This window comes from Narcine bancroftii, chromosome 1 (genome assembly GCF_036971445.1).
Source record: "Narcine bancroftii isolate sNarBan1 chromosome 1, sNarBan1.hap1, whole genome shotgun sequence".
Taxonomy (NCBI): domain Eukaryota; kingdom Metazoa; phylum Chordata; class Chondrichthyes; order Torpediniformes; family Narcinidae; genus Narcine; species Narcine bancroftii.
The window spans coordinates 437375754-437398940 of record NC_091469.1 but is presented as its reverse complement, the minus strand read 5'-3'; the positions used below and the strand labels follow the sequence as shown (position 1 = coordinate 437398940).

The window sequence follows — 23187 nt, the reverse complement described above, 5'->3', positions numbered from 1 at the left end:
AATATTTCCCTTTTATTTGTTTTCTTTCCTGCCTCAGAACGAAAGGGTGTTTCCCATAAGCAGGGTTCTTTCCCAGGGTTCTGCCTTCAAGAAGATAACAGATTCAACAATGTTCCTCCCTACTCCACCCCATTCAGTTCTCCCAGTGGAACAACGATGGCTGGCAAATCTAGCAATCTTTAATATGATCACTCCAGAACATTTAGCAATGTAATAAGAAGTGTCCTATGTGCACCCTCAAAAATTTGCAGTTGATTCATCCTTGATTATTGCCCACACTTTAACTATTCACTTTCTTGGCCTTCTGTTTCTGTGCATCTGTTTGATGACCAAGCAACCAGTCAGAACTTTTTTTCTCATAGTATTTCCCCAATGTATTTGTAATGCAGTTGAACTGCATTTTTGTTGGCCAATGCAGTTCAAGGGCCAAGGATTTAGGCGGTGGATTCTCAGTTGTCAGTTTCTGCATGAATGTGACTTTTTAAATGTATTCTTTAAGTAAATGGTTTCAAACAAAAGATGTGTCTGATGGTCAAATATTAATTCAAGAGAGATGAGGAAGATCATAAAATCAAGGGAAACCCAACCAGCCAGCTGAGTTATCTAATAAGATCAAGGTAGATCTTGAGCCTAAAGGCCAGTCCTCATAACTTGTGATTATCTTCATTTCTAGCACTTACTGAACTTGGCTTTCACTCCTCCACCAAAACTCACCGGGCAGAGATTTCCAAAGTTAAAAATTGCAGGGAAGTTTCTCCTTATTTCAGTTCTCTTATCCTTAACCGGCTCTTTCATCTTTCTCCAATTTACAGCACCTGTTCTGTTAATTCCACTCAGATTATATGAAGGGGTAGGAAAAAATTCCTGAAAGTAATTAAGAAGAGATACTCCGTTTCATTATTCCTAGTGTGGTGTAACACTATTGGCGGATCATCGAGCAGGCTGATGACATCACGGGACGGGACTTCCACATCCGGGAGAGTTATGCGTCTGGTGGGCTTGGGAGCAGTAGGCGATGCCTGCGCATGTAGATATTCACCAAGGGCACATTAAGATAAAACAAGTTATGAATGCAACTCCTGGCTCAAGGTAGTTTTTATTATCAGCTTGTTTGAGCCCAACACAACATGGTGTCAGAAGTGGAGTTTAGAGGCACAGAGTGGAGGATGGGCTGCGACAAAGTAAAAGTGAAAGAGATGAGCTAAGATGGAGAACGGGCCTGAATATGTAGAGGCACCCAGATTGAGAGCAGTGGCACCTCCAATGGCAAAATTCACGATTAAAAACTCCAGAACTCTTTGACTTCTCAAAGCCACAGGAGAGAGAGAAGTGGAGAAAAAGATTCAAGCACTTCAGACTGGCAAGTAATTTAAATAATTCCTCTGAAGCTAACCAGGTGAATGCACTGGGATAATGCACAGGGGACGAGGCTGACGACGTGCTATGGGGCCTAGACTTAACAGGTGTGCAGCGGCAACAGTACGATGCAGTACGGAGAGGGTTTGATTATTATTTTTTTGCCTAAGAAGAATGTAATTTACAAACGGGTGAAACAAGAGAGTGCAGTAGCTTGCAGAAACAGTAAACGCGTTCATTACAGCCTTGTACACACTGGCAGAGAACTGCAAATATGGGGATCTGCACGATGAACTTTTACATGACAGACTAGTAGTGGGTCTAAGAGATTCGTCACTGTCAGAGAGGATACAACTTGACAAAGTCCTCACCCTCATGAAAGCTGTCACAATGGCTAGACAGTCAGAGGCGATAAAGCAGCGGCTAACCGGCTTGCGAGAAATGTGTGGAAGCAAACTAGCAGTGGACAGAGTGCAAATTAAGAGAAGAAGACAACAGAAGTTTAAAGGCAAAGGGCAGATGCCAAGACAACAAAAAGTTATAAAAATGGCACAGAGCAAAGTAGAGTTCAAGACATACCCCAAGTGCAGAAAACTACTGTTGCACTCAGCATAGCAAGGCCCAGCCAGGACTGTAGAATGCCACAACTGTGGCAAACGAGGACGCTACGGAATAGACTGAAGGTCAACCCACATGGTGAATGAGGTAGCGGAGGACGTGGACCAATTGTTCCTCAGAGAAATAGCATCAGGTAAGGAGCCCTGGATAGCTGACATTAACATAGGAGACAGGAAAGTGACCTTCAAAATCGACACGATGACGATGTTACAGCCATTCCCAAGCAGGTGTTCAAAAGAATTATGTCCGGAGATGGCAAGCTAGGAAAAGCACAGAAGCCACTCTACGGTCCGGAGGGAGTGAAATTGATGGTCCTAGGATCGGTGAAAGAAACGCTCTCATACAGAGAGAGGAGCACCACAGAAGAATGTTCATGGTGACTGACTTGCAGGCAGTGCTGTTGAGCAGACCGGCTTCAAGCTAGTGGCCAGAGTGGACGCCCTAGACCAGGAGATGGTCAGGAAGGCATACTCCAAACTTTGCAATGGACTCAGGCTAGTACAGAAGCCGATTGTCATTAAACTCAGGCCTGATGCAAAACCATTTTCACTGAAAGTACCTCGAAGGGTCCCATTGCTATTCATGGGCAAAGTGAAAAGAGAACTTGAAAGAACAGAGAAGCTTGGAGTCATCAGCTGTGTAGAGGAACCTACAGAATGGTGTTGTGGCCTGGTGACAGCATCGAAAGATCTCATGGAGGACACCAATATTTATGTCGAGACAGTGATGGAAAATCTCCCAATGAGCGACAGATACCTGACAGATCTCCGAGAGCAACTATGCATTGACAGTGTGTGCGCGCAGGTGATGAAATGCTGCATTGGAGGCTGGCCAGACAGAAACTAGTTATAAGGACCAGTCAAACACTACTGGCAAGAGAGGGTCATTCTGAGTGTGCACAATGGACTACTCCTGCGTGGGACGAGATTAGTTATTCCGGCTAACATGCAGAACAAGGTACTCGAAAATTCATGAGAGCCATCAGTGGTTGTAAAGTGCCCGGAACGTGCCAAACAAACAGTGTGGTAGCCAGGTCTGAGTAATCAAATAAGTGAGATTGTCTTGAGGTGCAGAGAGTCCAGGAAAGGACAAAGTTAAGAGAACCGCTGATGCTGAGTAAATTCCCTGATAGGCCATGGCAAAAACTTGGCGCAGAATTATTCACTCTTGGAGAGAACATTTATTTATTAGTGGTGGATGATTTCTCGAGATTCATAGAAATAGCACAACTCAGCCTGACACAAGCTACTGATGTAATTGTTCACTTAAAATCGATGTTTGCACGGTATAGCATTCCAGAGACATTAGTAAGTGATAACGGTCCACAATTCACTACACAAAATACGAAAGCCTTTGCAGCAGATTACGGGTTCGAGGATGTGACCAGTAGCTCTAAGTATCCACAAAGCAATGGAGAAGCAGAGTGAACCGTACAAACAGTGAAGAACCTGCTCAAGAAAGCAAAAGACACTTACCGTGCACTATTGGCGTACAGAGCCACACCACTGAGAAACGGCTACAGCCCAGCCCATTTGTTAATGGGACATCACCTTTGCACGATTCTACCAACCCTTCCAGAGAGGATGCAGCCAGAACTCCCAGACCTGCTACAACTCCAGACAAAGAGAGGGAGAAGAGGTGTACAGATGAAAAGTGGTATAACGAAGTGGTACACAGAACGAGCGACAGGGAAAAACTGGCGCCAGATGAGGTGTGGCTCTCCGATGCTAGACAGAAAGGTATAGTAACTTCTGTGCACCACAGCCCACAGTTGTACATGATCAGTGGACCACAAGGAACACTGAGACAGAATCACCAACATTTTGTTCCCATACCAAAGTCTCCAGGTGAAAAGCAACAAGAGCACGGGCCGGAAATGGACACTCATGCAAAGGCAGGTTCAGAGACTTTGCTGACTGAAACACAGAGTTCACCTGGCATAATAAGAACTAGGTCAGGCCGAGAAGTAAAGATTCCACAGAGATTGAATCTGTAGAGACTGTAAAACACCCAATGTCAAGAAAGACTTGTATATTGTAAATGTTGTATGTGTATTTGTAACTGAATGCGTAAAGGTAACTAGCAGGTGAAGCCACAGAAAAGGGGGCTTTGAATGCAAAGTTAGGGGGATGTGGTGTAACACTATTGGCAGGACATCGAGTGGGCTGTTAACATCACGGGACAAGATTTCCACATCCTGGAGAGTTATGCGTCTGGTTGGCTCGGGAGTATCAGGCGATGCCTCCACATGTAGATATTCACCAAGGGTACATTAAAATAAAGCAAGTTATGAACGAAACTCCGAGCTCAAGGTAGTTTTTATTACAAGCGTGTTTGAACCCAACATGACACCTAGTTCACCTGCACTTCAACTCCAAAGAGATATTCAAACACACACGGAATTGGAGTTCAACCATGATAGTGACCTTGGACGCTTAAAATCAATGTTTGCACAGCATGGCATTCCAGAGACTTGAGTAAGCGACAACGGACCACAATTTTCTGGTCAAAACAGGTAGATTCCAGAATGAAAGACAGGCTAAGTCAATACCATTTTCTCACCAACACAAGAGTAGAAAAATTGCGACACACTGTAACCGCCAGTATTTATCTTGAGAATACTATGAAGTTTGCCTAAACCTCTGCAACTGATACTGGCCTTCACAGTCCACAATTTACTTTTCTAGTTCATTCTCTAAGCATTAAATAGGAAGCTGGTTCACAATGAATTGCTTTACCTTAACAGTAAGAACAATTTTTAACTGCATTCACAACCGTAAACCGTCAGCACTGGTAACATCACAATGAATCTATATTGCACCCATTCTATTTTATTTTACTTGTGCCTTGTTACAGAGTATCCAAAAATCCACAAGCTGCAGCTAAGTTAAAATCTTGCTCAGATATATTGAATAATGATTGTGAATCTTTGGAATTCTCTAATCCATTGAATGCAGAGTTATTAAATCCATTCAAGTCAGATTAGAGGAATAGAGGGAATCAAAGGTTATGGGCAGCAGGCAGGAAAGGCCAAAGATTAGTTAAATAAACTCTTATTGAAGGGATGTCAGATCAAAGGCTTATACAGTACATTGCTAATCGTACTTATAGTTTCATGGATTTACCACCGGCCATGTGGCCAATGCCACTGTGAAGAATTGTAGGTGTCATTGGGATTATTCCAGGTAGATTCCAGAATGATAACAGAATGAAAGACATAAGAGAAAGCAATACCATTTTCTCACCATCTCAAGACATCTTGAGAAATAGACCGAACCCAGTCAAATTCCCCCAAAATGTATTGGAATTTCTGAGCCAATAATTTGAAGGTTTTCCATGCATGTCCTACTCTGCTAAAGATAAGCATGAATTTCCAAGATACAAGTGTATGGCCTTTGTAATAATGGACTGCCAGGTATCTACCTAAAGTAGCTGTTATTTTTACAGGAACCTATTGGGCAGCATGGTTAGTGCAATGCTATTACAGTACAAATACCAATATGGTATTTGTACATTCTCCCTGTGATCTGCATGGGTTCTCCCTGGGTGTTCTGGATTCCTCTCACCCTCCAAAAAATTGGTAGTTTAATTGGGTTTTATTGGGTGTCATGGATTTCAATGGTCAGAATTGGCTTCTACCATGTTACAAATAAATTCACAATTTAAATTTAAAATATTGGCATACTCAGCTTTATTTTTCTGATGTTCTTCCCAATTTTCATTGTATTGCATTGTGGAAGAAAGTTAACAGGCCTCACTAATATAGACTTAATTTCTTCAGCAACTTTCCATTTAATATCTGACCACATACTGTAACAATCAGTGTTGTTTTTTTCCCAAAATCTAGCACGTCACACTTCCATGTATCAGATTCCCTTTGTCACGTATTTGCCAACTTTGCTACCTGCGACCTCTTGAAATCGACTAACCCCATATTAATAAAGGTTTAATAATATTAAATGACTACTTCTCTGCAGCAAATGATGGAAAAATATATGGCAACTATATTATTAATTGTATTGCAATTATGCTAAACACCCAGGATTGCAACAATTTAAATGAAGACTCTAAAAGAGCCTTATTTTAGTCTGGAGTGAAAAACAAATTGCTGGAGGAACTCAGCAAGTTAGGCAACATGCTGGGAGGCAGAGATGGCTGGTGTTCAGTTGTGGACCCTGCATCAGTCCTGCATCTGCAGATATTGCCTAACCCAGAGGTTCCTCCAACACTTTGTTTTTCACTCCAGATTCCAGCGTCTGCAGTCTCTTGCATGTCTCTTTATTTTAGATTGTTTGTAATAATGGGATATAGGAGCACTAATTAAGTCACAGCCAGTAGGTCCTACTTTTAGACATTGCAATAGATTTTCCATTTCTTTCCAGAGCATGGAATTATCATGCATATCTAACATTTTTCTGTTATGTGCAGACTTATTGAGAAATATTGAACTATAGGATATGATGTTATTCAACATTGCAATGATTTCAGCCACTCATCTATTTGAAAAGTTCCTGGGGGGGCGGTGGGGGGGGAAACGTAATGATAGATACCAATTTATTTTTTGACTTTTTTTCCCCATCCAAATGAGTACATTTGTGAACAGTTGCCATGGAAATCATGCTTTGCTGAGGTGTACATTGTCACTGCTCATGGACACCTCAGTTGAGTACAGCGTGATAACCTACTAATTTTATCTCTGCAGGATGCTGGAAAGGAGAAGGCCATAGCAAAGGCTCTTGAGGACCTGAAAGCCAATTTCTACTGCGAACTTTGCGACAAGCAATATCACAAGCATCAGGAATTTGATAATCACATAAATTCCTATGACCATGCTCACAAACAGGTTTGTGGTGGTTTGCTCATTTCAATAGACTTTAATTTATTTTGTATTCAGTGTTTGTGTGAAGAGAGGTGCCCATGAAGAAGCTCTTAATTAAACAGAAGAACTTTGGCTTACTTTGCACTTGCTGGATCATTATAACAGCTGAATATATTTTAACTGCAGCCATGGGGATTACAAATCAAAATTAAATAATGGGCATTTTTTTTTGTTGTCTCGAAGGAACTCTGGGTGAATTATTAGACGTTGGCTTCTGCTACTGATTATGGCAAACAAATTTTGATCCAGTTCAGCAACTTGGCCATTAAGCTATAACTCTTTCATTCTCACAACACTCAGTAATAAATATTTAAATGGTCAATTTAAACCTGATTTCATTAGTCTACATGTGAAAACCAATCAGTGTTGACAGCCCAAGATCAATTCAAAGGTCTGTGAAGACACCTTAAATTTCTTAAAAGCTACTTAGAAGCAATTTCCCTCCAATGCTGGATTTCACATGGAGGCTGGAGCAGCTACCTCTAGTTACTCCCATGCAGTGTTACTTGTGAATTTCCCAGTCAAACTGGCACCCTGTCAAACCCAGTTTAGAAACATCAAGACTAATAATTTCAACGAAGGGAAATGTTGTGAGGGGAAGCAGTAATTATAGGGTAATATGCATTTTTCATACTAATTGAGATATAAATGTGCGGTACTTTTTTAAGTGTCTTCTGGTTATTAAAGTGTTTTGAATTTTCAATGATTAAAATATATCAGATTATGAGAGGCAGCCAGCGCCTTTTTCCTGGGGCAACATTAGTAAATACCAGAGGACATCTGTTTAAGGGAAGAGAAGGAAAGTTTAGGGGAGACATCAGAGTTAAGTTTTTACATGGAGTGGTGGGTGCCTGGAATGGTAGTGGTGGAGGCTGTCCCAATAGTGACATTTAAAAGAATTTTAAATAGACACATGGACATAAAAAAAGTAAAAGGTAATGAGTATGAGGTAGGAAAGGATTAGATTGTTCTGGAGTCTACATATGTCAGCACAACATGGTGGGCTGAAGGGCCACTATGCTGGAATTTTGCATGTTCTACCTGTTTTAAATGGGCATAATTTCTGGCTGTGGCTAAAGGTAGTGGAAAGCTATCAATATTTTGAATATGGTGTAGTGGCTAGATATCTGGACCAGCAGCCATTGTACTAGACCACTGAAACTGTTCAAGTCCTGCCGTGACACCGGGGAATTGAAATTCAAGTCATTAAATAAGCTGTCCTTTTCTAAAGGCCATGAAACTATAAAATTGTTGTAAAATCCTAACTGGTTGACAACTGGTCTTTAAAGAAGGAAATCTTTCATAATTATTTAGTCTGGGCTTTGTGTCCCACAAATGTGGTGATTCTCCTTTTAGGGATGCCCAAGGATGAACAATAATGATATTTCTGCACATTGATGATAAGAACTTGAAAAAGTCCTGAAATTATGAGTTTGTGTTGAGGTTGGGATTTCAGACTTGGGCAGGATCTAAGATAATGTTTGATTTTAGTGTTGCTTTCAGGCTACAGATGTGTTTTTTTTAATTATTTTGCTTTGAATTTTAATTTTGTGTTTTAATTAACTCTATTTACTTTTAAATGTTAATTATTTCCTTCAATTTTATGCAATGAACTGTGTCAGAGTATTAGAACATTTAAAAAATTCATAGTAGCTTTGTAATAAGGCAATGTGATATGCCCAGCCATGCTGTCAAAGGCTGACAGAGATGAGACCTCTCCACCCAGCCAACAAGATCAAGCTGCTCAACTGAAGAGGGGAAAGGGAACCAACGAGATCACTTTCCAAATCTGACCCAAGTGAGGATGGAAGTGCAGGGGTTGCAGGTGGTAATTCCATGCAGCATGCCTAGTCCAGCCCACTACAGCCCAACATGTAGTTCTGTGATTCATTTTATTGGAATATTGCTGACATTAACATTGAACATTCTTGACATGTTTTACAGCAGAATAGTCCTGGGGCACAGTATGATTGACAACCACCACCTATGTAACATGATATTTCTAAGTGATGTTATGTATAAATGTTTCTGAGGTAATTTATCCATGTAAATAACCAGCTCCATGGTCCAGAGAAACACTAACTCATTTTCACAGCACACTGCAAGGTTTTTGGTATGAACGACAAATAAACGTGATATTGACTGAAATGGTCAGCACATTGGAGTGTATTCAGGACATCCTTGCTAAAAATCCACACGAGAAATGTGTTAGAACTGTAGTAAACACTGTGGTTCACTGCTGCGCCTGTTCACATGGTGTGTTCCATCCCATTAATATTAAAGACACTTACCTAGACCGCCTACATCTTGTAACAGTTCTTGTAAATAGAACACCCAAGGTTTAGTTTGGGATATTTTACATCTCCCACTTGAAATTTTCTTCACAGCTACTGATGTTTAACATAGGCCAGGACTGAAATACCATCATTTGTGTAAGAGTACAACCCCAGGATTAGGATAATATTGTTTTTTTCTGATTCTGTTATAATTACCCTTTAGTGAGTTTGAGAGTGGACACTATCTTGTAATGGGCAAATCAATCCTCAATACCCAGTCCAATTCCCATGCCAACAAGACTGACCATGGTCTTATGCACTGCCAGACAGAGACCACCTGCAAATTGAGGGAACAACACCTCATATTTAATTGGGGCACCCTCCAACCAGATGACATTAGCATCAACTTCTTTGGTTTCCATTCGCATCCCCCTTTTCTATCCCTATTTCTCCTTGCCTCTCATTCCTTCTCCCTCTGCCTCCTTTCTCCCAGCTCTGCATTCGCAGAGCTACCTCCTCTCCCAGTGAATTCTCATCTTTCCTCTCCTGCCCTCCTATCCATGTCCAGTAATATGCTTTTTGTCTGTAACCTGTGCTCCTGTCCCTGCCCTTTTTTCCCTTCTCCCTGGCCTTTTAATTCAGGCACCTGCCTGCTTTTTGTTCATATCTTGAAGAAGGGCTCAGTCCTGAAACGTCAGTTCTATATAACCATATAATAATTACAGCACAGAAACAGGCCACTTTATCCCTTCTAGTCTGCACCGAACTAAGTACTATCCTCTAGTCCCACTTATCTACACCCTGCCCATGACCCTCCATTCCCCTCCCATCCATATACCTATCCAATTTTTCCTTAAATGACAAAATTGACCCTGTCGCCACTACTTCTCCCAGAAGCTCATTCCACTCAGCCACCACTCTCTGAGTAAAGAAGATCCCCCTCATGTTACTTCTAAACTTTTGCCCCTTAACTCATGACCTATTTCAATCTCTCCTACTGTCATTGGAAAAATCCTATCCACATGAACTCTATCTATCCCTCTCACAATCTTAAATATCTCTATCAGATCCCCTCTCAACCTTCTACGCTCCAAAGAATAAAGACCTAATTTGCTCAATCTTTCTTTGTAACCTAGATGCTAATTGAAACCCAGGTAAAAATCTTCTCTGCACTCTCTCTACCTTGTTGACATTCTTCCTATAATTCTGTACTTCCTATGTACGCTACGAGACCTCGAGTTCCTCCAACATTTCTGTGTTTTTACTAAAATCACAGCATCTGCAGACTTCCGTGTTTCAACTCAACCCTCTCTGTCTGTTTCTAAGTTACAGGAGTAGATCTGCTAAACATTTGATGAGGCACACCTTCTAATTGTTGACCACTTCTCCTCTGAAACCTCTGCTTCAGTGGTCAACCCACAGATGTCTGCTCGTAACTGAACTGGTCACCTTTCCCTGACCGCAGTGACCAGTCCTTTCAGACTAAATGCTACTGCTGCCTTCCCAACAACCCCTCTAATCTTCAACCCCTCTGGTCCTTGAGTGAGCAAGAATTCAGAGCAGACAGTTTCTTCTTTGCCTGCCTGATTTCATCCCCAAGTCTTACTTCAAAAATAATAGCAGGAGTAGACCATTCAGATCTTTGAGCCTGCTCTGCCAGTCAGTATGATCAAGGCTGATCATTCATCTCAAAACCACATTCTTGATCTCTCTCAATATTCCTTGACTGCTTCATGTTCCACCATCAATATTTTCAATAAGACCTCCTCCACAGTGCTCTGTGGGAGAGCTGCAAAGAATCATAGCACTTTGAAAGAAGGATTTTCTCTTTGGCTTCATTTTAAATGGTCAGCTAATAATTTATCAATTTCCTTTTTAAATATCTTCACCAACTTGGTATGTACAGCCTTCTATGGTAGAGAAATCCTCAGATTCACCAGTGAAGAAATCTCTCCTGACCTCAGCCCTCTAAAATTTCTTCTCATCTCTTTCCTGCAACATGAGACTGACCATTCCTTCCAGATAACCCTCAGATGGAAGAAAATCTGTGTGTGTGTGTGTGTGTGTGTGTGTGTGTGTGTGTGTGTGTGTCTGTGTGTGTGTGTGTGTGTCTGTGTGTGTGGAGAGAGAGAAATGTGGGGAACACATGTGCAGAAGCCTGATCGATATCAGGAATCAGTTTAGTGGACCTTGTGTTGCACTCTCCTTGCAGCAAATATACCCCGTCAAAGGCACAGAGACTAAGCCCCTTCTGTAACAATACAATACATCCTTGTTTCCCTGGTCATATCCTCTTACTGTGTAAGATACTTGCCATCTTAACTGTTTGGTGTAATTTCAATGCAATTTCAACAGTTTACAAATCTACAAATAGATTATATTTCTGGTGGGAAAATACTGTCTTTCTATGCAATTAATTTTGCTACCTCCCCACTTCATCTTAAATAAGGAATCCACATCTATTCACAGTACTTCAGATGCTTCACCAATGCCTTATATAATTGAAGTATAGTCTCCCTCCTTTTGTCTTCCATTCCCCTTGCAATAACTGTTCACATTCTGTAAGCTTTCCTGATCAGTTGCTTTGACTACATCTTAAGGTCTTTGAACTTTGCAGTACATCAATCATCAAAAAGCTGTGGATTTATCCATTTTTTTAAGAACACATTAATGGATTTCATCTCAAAAATGATCTGGGCATTAACCATTCCAAAGAATGGGGATAATCTAGATGTTAGAGCAGTGAAGTCCGCCTGGCAGATGTAGGCAGCCTCCAAGAACGCGGCGCGGGCTACACACTCTACTGGTCTGGCAAGCCTTCGGATGAACGACGCCTATCTGGTGTAGGCTTCATGGTCAAGAGCTTCATTGCCTCCAAACTCGAAAACCTTCCGACAGGCCTCTCGGACCGAATCATGTCCATGCGACTCCCACTTCAAAACAAGCGTCACATCACCCTCATCAGTGTCTATGCTCCAACCCTCCAGGCGGAACCAGCAGAAAAGAACAAGTTCTACACCGACCTGCGCAACCTCATCCAACGTACCCCTACAGCCGACAAGGTTGTCATCCTGGGCGACTTCAACGCTCGTGTCGGCAAAGACTCAGAAACCTGGCCAGGAATCCTGGGCAAGCATGGCGTCGGCAAGTGCAACGACAATGGGCGCCTCCTGTTGGAGCTCTGCGCAGAACAGCGGCTTGTCATTACAAACACCCTTTTTCAGCAGAGGGACAGCCTTAAGACCACCTGGATGCATCCCCGATCCAAACACTGGCACCTCCTGGACTACATCCTGGTGCGAGAAAGTGACAAACAAGATGTGCTCCACACCAGGGTCATGCCTAGCGCGGAATGCCACACTGACCACCGGCTGGTTCGCTGCAAGCTCAACCTTCACTTCAAGCCAAAGCCCAGGAACAATAAAGCCCCCAGAAAGAGGTTCAATGTTGGAAAACTGCAGTCAGACGAAGCGAGAGGAAACTTCCAGGCAAACCTCAAAGCAAAGCTCGACGTTGCAACCCGCCTCACGGACCCGTCCCCTGAAACCCTCTGGGATCAGTTGAAGGCTACCATACTGCAATCCACTGAAGAGGTACTGGGCTTCTCCTCCAGGAAAAACAAGGACTGGTTTGACGAAAACAGCCAGGAAATCCAGGAGCTGCTGGCAAAGAAGCGAGCTGCCCACCAGGCTCACCTTACAAAGCCGTCCTGTCCAGAGAAGAAACAAGCCTTCCGTCGCGCATGCAGCCATCTTCAGCGCAAACTCCGGGAGATCCAAAATGAGTGGTGGACTAGCCTCGCCAAACGAACACAGCTCAGCGCGGACATTGGCGACTTCAGGGGTTTCTACGAGGCTCTAAAGGCTGTGTACGGCCCCTCACCCCAAGTCCAAAGCCCGCTGCGCAGCTCAGACGGCAAAGTCCTCCTCAGCGACAAGATCTCCATCCTCAACCGATGGTCAGAACACTTCCAATCTCTTTTCAGTACCAATCGCTCAGTCCAAGATTCCGCCCTGCTCCAGCTCCCTCAACAGCCCCTAAGGCTAGAGCTGGATGAGGTTCCCACCCTGGATGAGACATATAAGGCAATCGAACAACTGAAAAGTGGCAAAGCAGCAGGTATGGATGGAATCCCCCCAGAAGTCTGGAAGGCTGGCGGCAAAACTCTGCATGCCAAACTGCATGAGTTTTTCAAGCTTTGTTGGGACCAAGGTAAACTGCCTCAGGATCTTCGTGATGCCACCATCATCACCCTGTACAAAAACAAAGGCGAGAAATCAGACTGCTCAAACTACAGGGGAATCACGTTGCTCTCCATTGCAGGCAAAATCTTCGCTAGGATTCTACTAAATAGAATAATACCTAGTGTCGCTGAGAATATTCTCCCAGAATCACAGTGCGGCTTTCGCGCAAACAGAGGAACCACTGACATGGTCTTTGCCCTCAGACAGCTCCAAGAAAAGTGCAGAGAACAAAACAAAGGACTCTACATCACCTTTGTTGACCTCACCAAAGCCTTCGACACCGTGAGCAGGAAAGGGCTTTGGCAAATACTAGAGCGCATCGGATGTCCCCCAAAGTTCCTCAACATGATTATCCAACTGCACGAAAACCAACAAGGTCGGGTCAGATACAGCAATGAGCTCTCTGAACCCTTCTCCATTAACAATGGCGTGAAGCAAGGCTGTGTTCTCGCACCAACCCTCTTTTCAATCTTCTTCAGCATGATGCTGAACCAAGCCATGAAAGACCCCAACAATGAAGACGCTGTTTACATCCGGTACCGCACGGATGGCAGTCTCTTCAATCTGAGGCGCCTGCAAGCTCACACCAAGACACAAGAGAAACTTGTCCGTGAACTACTCTTTGCAGATGATGCCGCTTTAGTTGCCCATTCAGAGCCAGCTCTTCAGCGCTTGACGTCCTGCTTTGCGGAAACTGCCAAAATGTTTGGCCTGGAAGTCAGCCTGAAGAAAACTGAGGTCCTCCATCAGCCAGCTCCCCACCATGACTACCAGCCCCCCCACATCTCCATCGGGCACACAAAACTCAAAACGGTCAACCAGTTTACCTATCTCGGCTGCACCATTTCATCAGATGCAAGGATCGACAATGAGATAGACAACAGACTCGCCAAGGCAAATAGCGCCTTTGGAAGACTACACAAAAGAGTCTGGAAAAACAACCAACTGAAAAACCTCACAAAGATAAGCGTATACAGAGCCGTTGTCATACCCACACTCCTGTTCGGCTCCGAATCATGGGTCCTCTACCGGCACCACCTATGGCTCCTAGAACGCTTCCACCAGCGTTGTCTCCGCTCCATCCTCAACATCCATTGGAGCGCTCACACCCCTAACGTCGAGGTACTCGAGATGGCAGAGGTCGACAGCATCGAGTCCACGCTGCTGAAGATCCAGCTGCGCTGGATGGGTCACGTCTCCAGAATGGAGGACCATCGCCTTCCCAAGATCGTATTATATGGCGAGCTCTCCACTGGCCACCGTGACAGAGGTGCACCAAAGAAAAGGTACAAGGACTGCCTAAAGAAATCTCTTGGTGCCTGCCACATTGACCACCGCCAGTGGGCTGATAACGCCTCAAACCGTGCATCTTGGCGCCTCACAGTTTGGCGGGCAGCAGCCTCCTTTGAAGAAGACCGCAGAGCCCACCTCACTGACAAAAGGCAAAGGAGGAAAAACCCAACACCCAACCCCAACCAACCAATTTTCCCTTGCAACCGCTGCAATCGTGTCTGCCTGTCCCGCATCGGACTGGTCAGCCACAAACGAGCCTGCAGCTGACGTGGACTTTTTACCCCCTCCATAAATCTTCGTCCGCGAAGCCAAGCCAAAGAAAAAAAAAGAGCAGTGGTTCTCAATCTTTTTCTTTCCACTCACATACCACTTTAAGTAATCCCTTTGCCATCGGTGCTCTGTGATTAGTAAGGGGTTCCTTAAGGTGGTATGTGAGTGGGAAGGGAAGGTTGAGAACCACTGCTCTAGACCCAATTGTTACAAAAATATTTTGCTTGAGAAAAATTGTCATTGGCCCATTTCCTTTGGAGTTATGAAACTGTGAATGTAACAAGTCATTTAGGTTCGATTAAAACAGTGGATTTCAAACTTTTTCTTTCCACCCACATACCATCTTAACCAATCTCTTATTAATCACAGAGCACCTATGGCATAGGGAATACTTAAAGTCATATGTAAATGGAAGGAAAACAGTTGAGATCCACTGTGTTAGAGGCAAGATTGTGACTTCACAATAAATTTCAAAGTCTTGAGGACAGCCAAAGGGTTTGAAGAAGAGGTGATTAAACATAATCTAATACATGTCAGTCCTTCTTGTATCACCTTTATCTTGCAGCTTGCTCTTCAGAAGATCCCCCTCGTCATTCATGGCACACTGGCGGGCATTGCTTGGTCCATTTCTCTTTGTGTGCAGCTGACTGGTCCCTTTAATGCTATTGCAGTTAATTGTGTCATTGCTACAAGTATGGTTATTTATCCTAATAGAACAAATGTCCTCAAAATATCCATGACAAAGCCCTCTTCATGAAGTATTATGGGTTTCAATGAGATCACCTCAGATGGCATGGTTAGCACAACGGTGTTACAGCTCCAGTGACACTGGTTCGAATCTACTGGTGTCTGTAAAGAATTTGTACATTCTTCCCGTGTCTGCATGGGTTTTCACCAGGTACTCTGGTTTCCTCCAACCCTTCAGAACAAACAGGGGTTGTAGGTCAATTGGATATAATTTGGCGACATGGGCTCCTGGGCTGGAAGGGCCAGTTACAGAGCTGTATGTCTAAATTTTTTTTTTATAATTCAGAGTGCATCGGCATATTTCCTCATTTCTTTGCTTCCATCTTGTCTTTACCTACTCCCAACATACTTTTCTCTCTAACCTCCCCCTCTCTCTGACACTCTTACCTTCCGTCTAATACCCTATCACCTCTTAACCCCTCCTTAGCTTCATTCCCCTTTCTCTTTTTCCCCTTGTTGTACTTGATCCCATCCCTTCCTACTTTAGTCTTGATTAAGGGTCCGGATCCCTGACCAATTAAGTCTCTTGAGCTTCTCATTGTTCATTCAAGATTCCAACATCTATAATTTTCGTGTTTCTCATGTGCTGTTTTGCTAATCCGTTGAATACGCAAGGGCATACATATAACTCTAAACATCATTTAATTGTTTCACACTCTTTAAATATCACTTGGCCTCTCTATTCTATCTATTTGAGTGACTAACCTCACATTTCCCCACATTTTTAACACGTATCCCTCCTCTCCCCCATTTCCACACCTATCCCTCCTCTCCCCACATTATCCACACCTATCCCTCCTCTCTCTCCCATTACCAAACACCTAATCCCTCCTCTCCCCATTATCTACACCTATACCCACATTATCTACACATATCCCTCTTCCCCCCCATTATCCACACGTATCCCTCCTCTCCCCATTACCCACATCCATCCCTCCTCTCCCCACATTATCCACACCTATCCCTCCTCTCCCCACATTATCCACACCAATCCTTCCTCACCCCACATTATCCACACCTATCCCTCCTGTCTCTCCCATTACCAAGCACCTATCCCTCCTCTCCCCATTATCCCTCCTCTCCCCCATTATCCACACATATCCCTCCTCTCCCCCATTATCCACATGTATCCCTCCTCTCCCCACATTATCCACACCTATCCCTCCTCTCCCCACATTATCCACACCCATCCTTCCTTGCCCCACATTATCCACACCTATCCCTCCTCTCTCTCCCATTACCAAACACCTATCCCTCCTCTCCCCATTATCCCTCCTCTCCCCCATTATCCACACATATCCTTCCTCTCCCCACATTATCCACACCTATCCCTCCTCTCCCCACATTATCCACATCCATCCCTCCTCTCCCCACATTATCCACACCCATCCTTCCTCACCCCACATTATCCACACCTATCCCTCCTCTCCCCACATTATCAACATCCATCCCTCCTCTCCCCACATTATCCACACCTATCCCTCCTCTCCCCACATTATCCACATCCATCCCTCCTCTCCCCACATTATCCACACCTATCCCTCCTCTCCCCACATTATTAACACCCATCCTTCCTTGCCCCTCATTATCCACACCTATCCCTCCTCTCCCATTACCAAACACCTATCCCTCCTCTCCCCATTATCCCTCCTCTCCCCCATTATCCACACATATCCCTCCTTTCCCCCATTATCCACATGTATCCCTCCTCTCCCCACATTATCCACATGTATCCCTCCTCTCCCCACATTATCCACACCTATCCCTCCTCTCCCCACATTATACATACCTATCTCTCCTCTCTCCTATTATCCACACCTATCCCTCCTCTCCCCCATTATCCACACCTATCCCTCCTCTCCCCACATTATTCACACCTATCCCTCCTCTCCCCACATTATTCACACCAATCCTTCCTCACCCCACATTATCCACACCTATCCCTCCTGTCTCTCCCATTACCAAACACCTATCCCTCCTCTCCCCATTATCCCTCCTCTCCCCCATTATCCACACATATCCCTCCTCTCCCCCATTATCCACATGTATCCCTCCTCTCCCCACATTATCCACACCTATCCCTCCTCTCCCCACATTATCCACACCTATCCCTCCTCTCCCCACATTATCCACACCAATCCCTCCTCTCCCCACATTATCCACACCTATCCCTCCTCTCCCCACATTATCCACATCCATCCCTCCTCTCCCCACATTATCCACACCTATCCCTCCTCTCCCCACATTATCCACATCCATCCCTCCTCTCCCCACATTATCCACACCTATCCCTCCTCTCCCCACATTATCCACACCCATCCTTCCTTGCCCCTCATTATCCACACCTATCCCTCCTCTCTCTCCCATTACCAAACACCTATCCCTCCTCTCCCCATTATTCCTCCTCTCCCCCATTATCCACACATATACCTCCTTTCCCCCATTATCCACATGTATCCTCTCCCCACATTATCCACACCTATCCCTCCTCTCCCCACATTATCCATACCTATCTCTCCTCTCTCCTATTATCCACACCTATCCCTCCTCTCCCCCATTATCCACACCTATCCCTCCTCTCCCCCATTATCCACACCTATCCCTCCTCTCCCCACATTATCCACACCTATCTCTCCTCTCTCCTATTATCCACACCTATCCCTCCTCTCCCCACATTATCCATACCTATCTCTCCTCTCCCCCATTATCCACACCTATCCCTCCTCTCCCCCCATTATCCACACGTATCCCTCCTCTCCCCATTATCCACACGTATCCCTCTTCTCCCCCATTATCCACACGTATCCCTCCTCTCCCCATTTTCCACATCCATCCCTCCTCTCCCCATATTATCCACACCTATCCCTCCTCTCTCTCCCATTACCAAACACCTATCCCTCCTCTCCCCATTATCCCTCCTCTCCCCATTATCCACATCCATCCCTCCTCCCCCCCATTATCCACACATATCCCTGCTCTCCCCCATTATCCACATGTATCCCTCCTCTCCCCCATTATCCACATGTATCCCTCGTCTCCCCACATTATCCACTCCTATCCCTCCTCTCTCTCCCATTACCAAATACCTATCCCTCCTCTCCCCATTATCCCTCCTCTCCCCCATTATCCACACATATCTCTCCTCTCCCCCATTATTCACATGTATCCCTCCTCTCCCCACATTATCCACATCTATCCCTCTCCCCACATTATCCACACCCATCCTTCCTCTCCCCACATTATCTACACCTATCCCTCCTCTCCCCACATTATCCACACCTATCCCCCTCCTCTCCCCACATTATCCACATCCATCCCTCCTCTCCCCACATTATCCACACCTATCCCTCCTCTCCCCACATTATCCACACCCATCCTTCCTTGCCCCACATTATCCACACCTATCCCTCCTCTCTCTCCCATTACCAAACACCTATCCCTCCTCTCCCCATTATCCCTCCTTTCCCCCATTATCCACATCCATCCCTCCTCTCCCCACATTATCCACATCCATCCCTCCTCTCCCCACATTATCCACACCTATCCCTCTTCTCACCACATTATCCACACCTATCTCTCCTCTCTCCTATTATCCACACCTATCCCTCCTCTCCCCCATTATCCACACCTATCCCTCCTCTCCCCCATTATCCACACGTATCCCTCCTCTCCCCCATTATCCACACTTATCCCTCCTCTCCTCCATTATCCACACCTATCCCTCCTCTCCCCCATTATCCACACCTATCCCTCCTGTCCCCATGCACTTATTGTGTAAATATTTGAAATTCCCAAAATTCACTTTCCCCTCTGTGTTGTGAGAAAACACACACGAATCATTAATATATCGTGAATAGCTGAGGACTCAGCACTGATCTCTGAAGGAACCCACTAGTTAAAGGTTGCCAAATGAAAAATTATCTATTTATCTCTATTCTGGTTTCTGTCCCTTGAACAGTCATCTATTTATGCTAATGACAGTCGGCATGACTGCATCCTGCTCTCTAGGCATTAATATCAAGCGCAACATTGTTGCAAGGGATTTCCATCAGTGATTTGTTAGTAGTTTTGACACTGCATCAGATTTACACTCCCATGCAGCATTAAACAAAGCTCTGTGAGAGTATCTCGTTCAGGGAGTCACAACTTGTTCACTTTATGGTCAGGCTGGGCGCTAAGTTTGGATTTACACTATCAATTTAGTGTATTTTATTATCGAATAAAGTAGAGTTGAGCTCTAATCTGCGGCTGGCTACATAATATTTAGCCTGAGTATACTTGACGCCAAATAGAGAATGGCATAACACCTTTATGATACTCGGAAATTCATCCAAGTTCAATTCTGGCAGTTACCTTCATCACCAAGCCCAGCCAACACAACTACACAAGTCAGCAATTACGCCTCATGGCCAAGAAGCCTACTGTCTCTGGATCTCAACCTCATTACAAAAGAATGCTTTTTAAATGCCCTTTTGTACGTTCATGTTGTACAGTCCATTCCTCACCATTCTGATGATAAAATGCAACAGCCTCCCATCCTGCAGGTAGATACCATTCCCAGTATTCGATATCCCTATGCCTTGCCGACACCGCAAACAATATTTATGCATGGGGCGCCAAATTCATGGCTAAAATAAGAGATGACAGGGTTGGTGATGAAAGGGTTTTCACTCTGACTTTAACATCTAAAATCATGGGACTGAGAATTATCACTGAAAAACATCGATAGGTGGCAGATATGGATCTTGGATCTCCTATCCCAGAGTTCATCGTTCTGTCATTCCTCATACTCAGGGCAGAATGGAGTTAAGACATGAACCAGCCACAATATTATAAAGTGGTAGAGAAGGCTTCAGGGACAGGGTGGCCTCATTCTGTTTCCATCACATATTCTTCTAAATCTGCAGCTTTCAGTGATGCATGGCCATAGTCGAGGTGAGCAGAACCCTATCCAAGGTGATTCAATACAAAGCAGAGGGACCAGACAACATACCCAGTTGGGTACTGAAGCACTGTGCAGCCTAATTGACAGAGGTCCTTATGGACATCTTCAACACGTGATTGCTGAAGTCTATTATCCCCGTGCATTTCAGATCAGATGCTACTTATTATCACGTAATAAAACAGAAATGTAATATTACATGTCATTGTCTTTAGTCTGCTATAAGCCAGACAATGATTCACCATTAACATTGCCCGATGCCTCTTACAGTCAGAGAAAGAGAACAAAAGGTAGCCCCCAGAGTTACCGAGTGTCTGTGGATTCATCTCCAATGCTCCCGCAGCCTCAAGACTCCAATTGAGTTCAAGCCATCAACAGCCTAAGCCCAGATCCAAACCTCTGACACAATGAGGAAGCCTTCAGCACCCGGGCCTTTCAGGAGACATTCTTGCCCTCACGAGTCTCTTGAATTCCAATTCTAATAACTGATTCTCAAGAGCCGGTCTCCACCAGTCCGTAGCCTGCTGCGAGTTCTTTGACCTCAAGTCGCCAGCAGCCGCAGCCTGCGTGGATTCTACACCTGCAAGCTCCCAAAGCTCGACGCTTGTTCATGTCCTTCAGCTGCAGAACCTCTCACCTTCCGCTATCATCACCATCTATAAGGTCATGTCCTCTGTTTCTTCGACTCAATGTGGTGGTGGGGGTTGGGGGGATCTTCTCCTCATTACTGGAGCACTGTTCTCCCAGAGACTGCAACACCACCGCTGTCGAACACAGGTGCCGCGATTTTGGCCCTGTGGTCACAGAATTTTAAATAAAATACCATCAGTTCCATTATCAGGCTGTTTAAAGACTGTACATAACCGTTGGGTGTAGGACTGGAAAGTAAGATCCCCAACAAGGGAGTGCTGTGTCTCCGCTCCTAGATCTCCCAGCGCCCGCAACAGTGGCAATGCAGCCTTTACGGCAGCATCAGCAGTACCACCACTCTTTTATTATATACCATTACCCTAGACCCAAAGAGGATGACAGTAACAGACATCAAATAATACCGCCCAATGGCACCGGCCTCCACTATTATTAAATACTTTGAATGTCTGGTGATGGAGTCCATCAAAACACATCTTCCAGAGACAATGGCCCATTTCATTTCACCTACAGATGGAACCATGCTATAGCCTTGTCCCTCCACCATCCTGTCCCACTTGGAGAACAACACCTCAGACATCAGGGTGCTGTTCATTGACTTCAGCTTGGCATTTATTATGATCATACCCCAGCTGTCCTCGCTGGGGTGCAACATCCCTCCTTGTAACTAGATTCTGAAATTCCTAACAGAAAGACCACAGTCTGTCCAGGTTGGCAGCAGAACGTTGAGCCAGATCCAGCTCCAACAGTCATCAAGTTTGCAGATGACATGATAGTAGATGGCCTCATCAACAAAAACTATGATCCACAACATAGAGAAGAGATGGAAAATGGCCTAAAGTGGCTTGAGAATAACAATCCGAGTCTCAATGTGGACAAGATGAAAGAAATATTTGTGGCCTTCGGGAGGAAAAGAATGATCAGCTTCCACTACACATAATAGCTTGGTAGTAGAGAGAGTGGAAAGCACCAAGTTCCATAGAGTCCTCTTAAGTAGTGACCTTATTCTGGACACACAAAATCTCTTGACTTCTTAGGAAGGTGCAAAAGTGACTAAATTTCTTGCAAAGACTGAGGTGGGCAAGACTACTACCACCATCCTGTCAATTTTCCACAGTTCTATTGAGAGCATTCTGGATAGATGCATCATAGTGTAATACAGTTGCTGTTGAGTATCCAATCAGAAGTCAATCCACAGGACCATAAGAGTGGATCACTGGGTGTTCCTGCCCCCATCAATGTGATTTACCGGGATTGTTGTCTAAAAAGGACTCACAGAGTCAGTGAGGACACCCACCAACCTGCACCTAGCATCCTTCAACTGCTCCCATCGGGAAAGAAATACAGAAGTATCATAGCTAGAATCACCAGGCTGAGCAAAAACCTCTTCCTACAGGCAGTGAGACTGCTGACTGACTGATGAACTTCTCATACAAACTCTCTGTGACTCTATTTAACAAATAATATTCATTTATTTAATATTTGCATGTACATACTATGCATTTATATAATTTGTCTTTATGTGTATAGGTTTGTAATGTTTGCATTGAAGACCAGAGAACACTGTTTCATTAGGTTGTACTTGTATAATCAGATGATAAGTAAACTTGAAAATCCATCTATTCTATTGAAACCATGCCAGTTCCTCTTTATCCCAGAAGATATATAGAGGAAAGATTGGACCAGAAGCATAAATCTAATTCAATCTCATTTTCAGTAGACATCCTGCTTTTCCTCCCAGAGTACGCGGACAAAGAAAATCAGACCAAAACATTCAATATGTACACGAGCAAAAAGTAAACAATGTTTGTTATTATATTAATTACAGCAATTATTTCTATACCACCAGTTTTACTTCAAACTAAAGATACACTTTAATAATTCATCCTGCTTCCTTTGGTACCATGACCCAGA

General features: G+C 44.3%; 1 protein-coding gene across 1 annotated transcript in view; it reads left to right on the top strand.

Moving 5' to 3' along the window:
- LOC138751700 (G patch domain-containing protein 8) overlaps positions 1–23187 on the top strand; it is a 140876-nt gene that overhangs the window by 13790 nt on the left and 103899 nt on the right. Inside the window, exon 2 of the mRNA XM_069914334.1 lies at positions 6677–6817. The gene's annotated coding sequence lies outside the window, so the exon portion shown is untranslated. The remainder of the gene's footprint in view (positions 1–6676; positions 6818–23187) is intronic.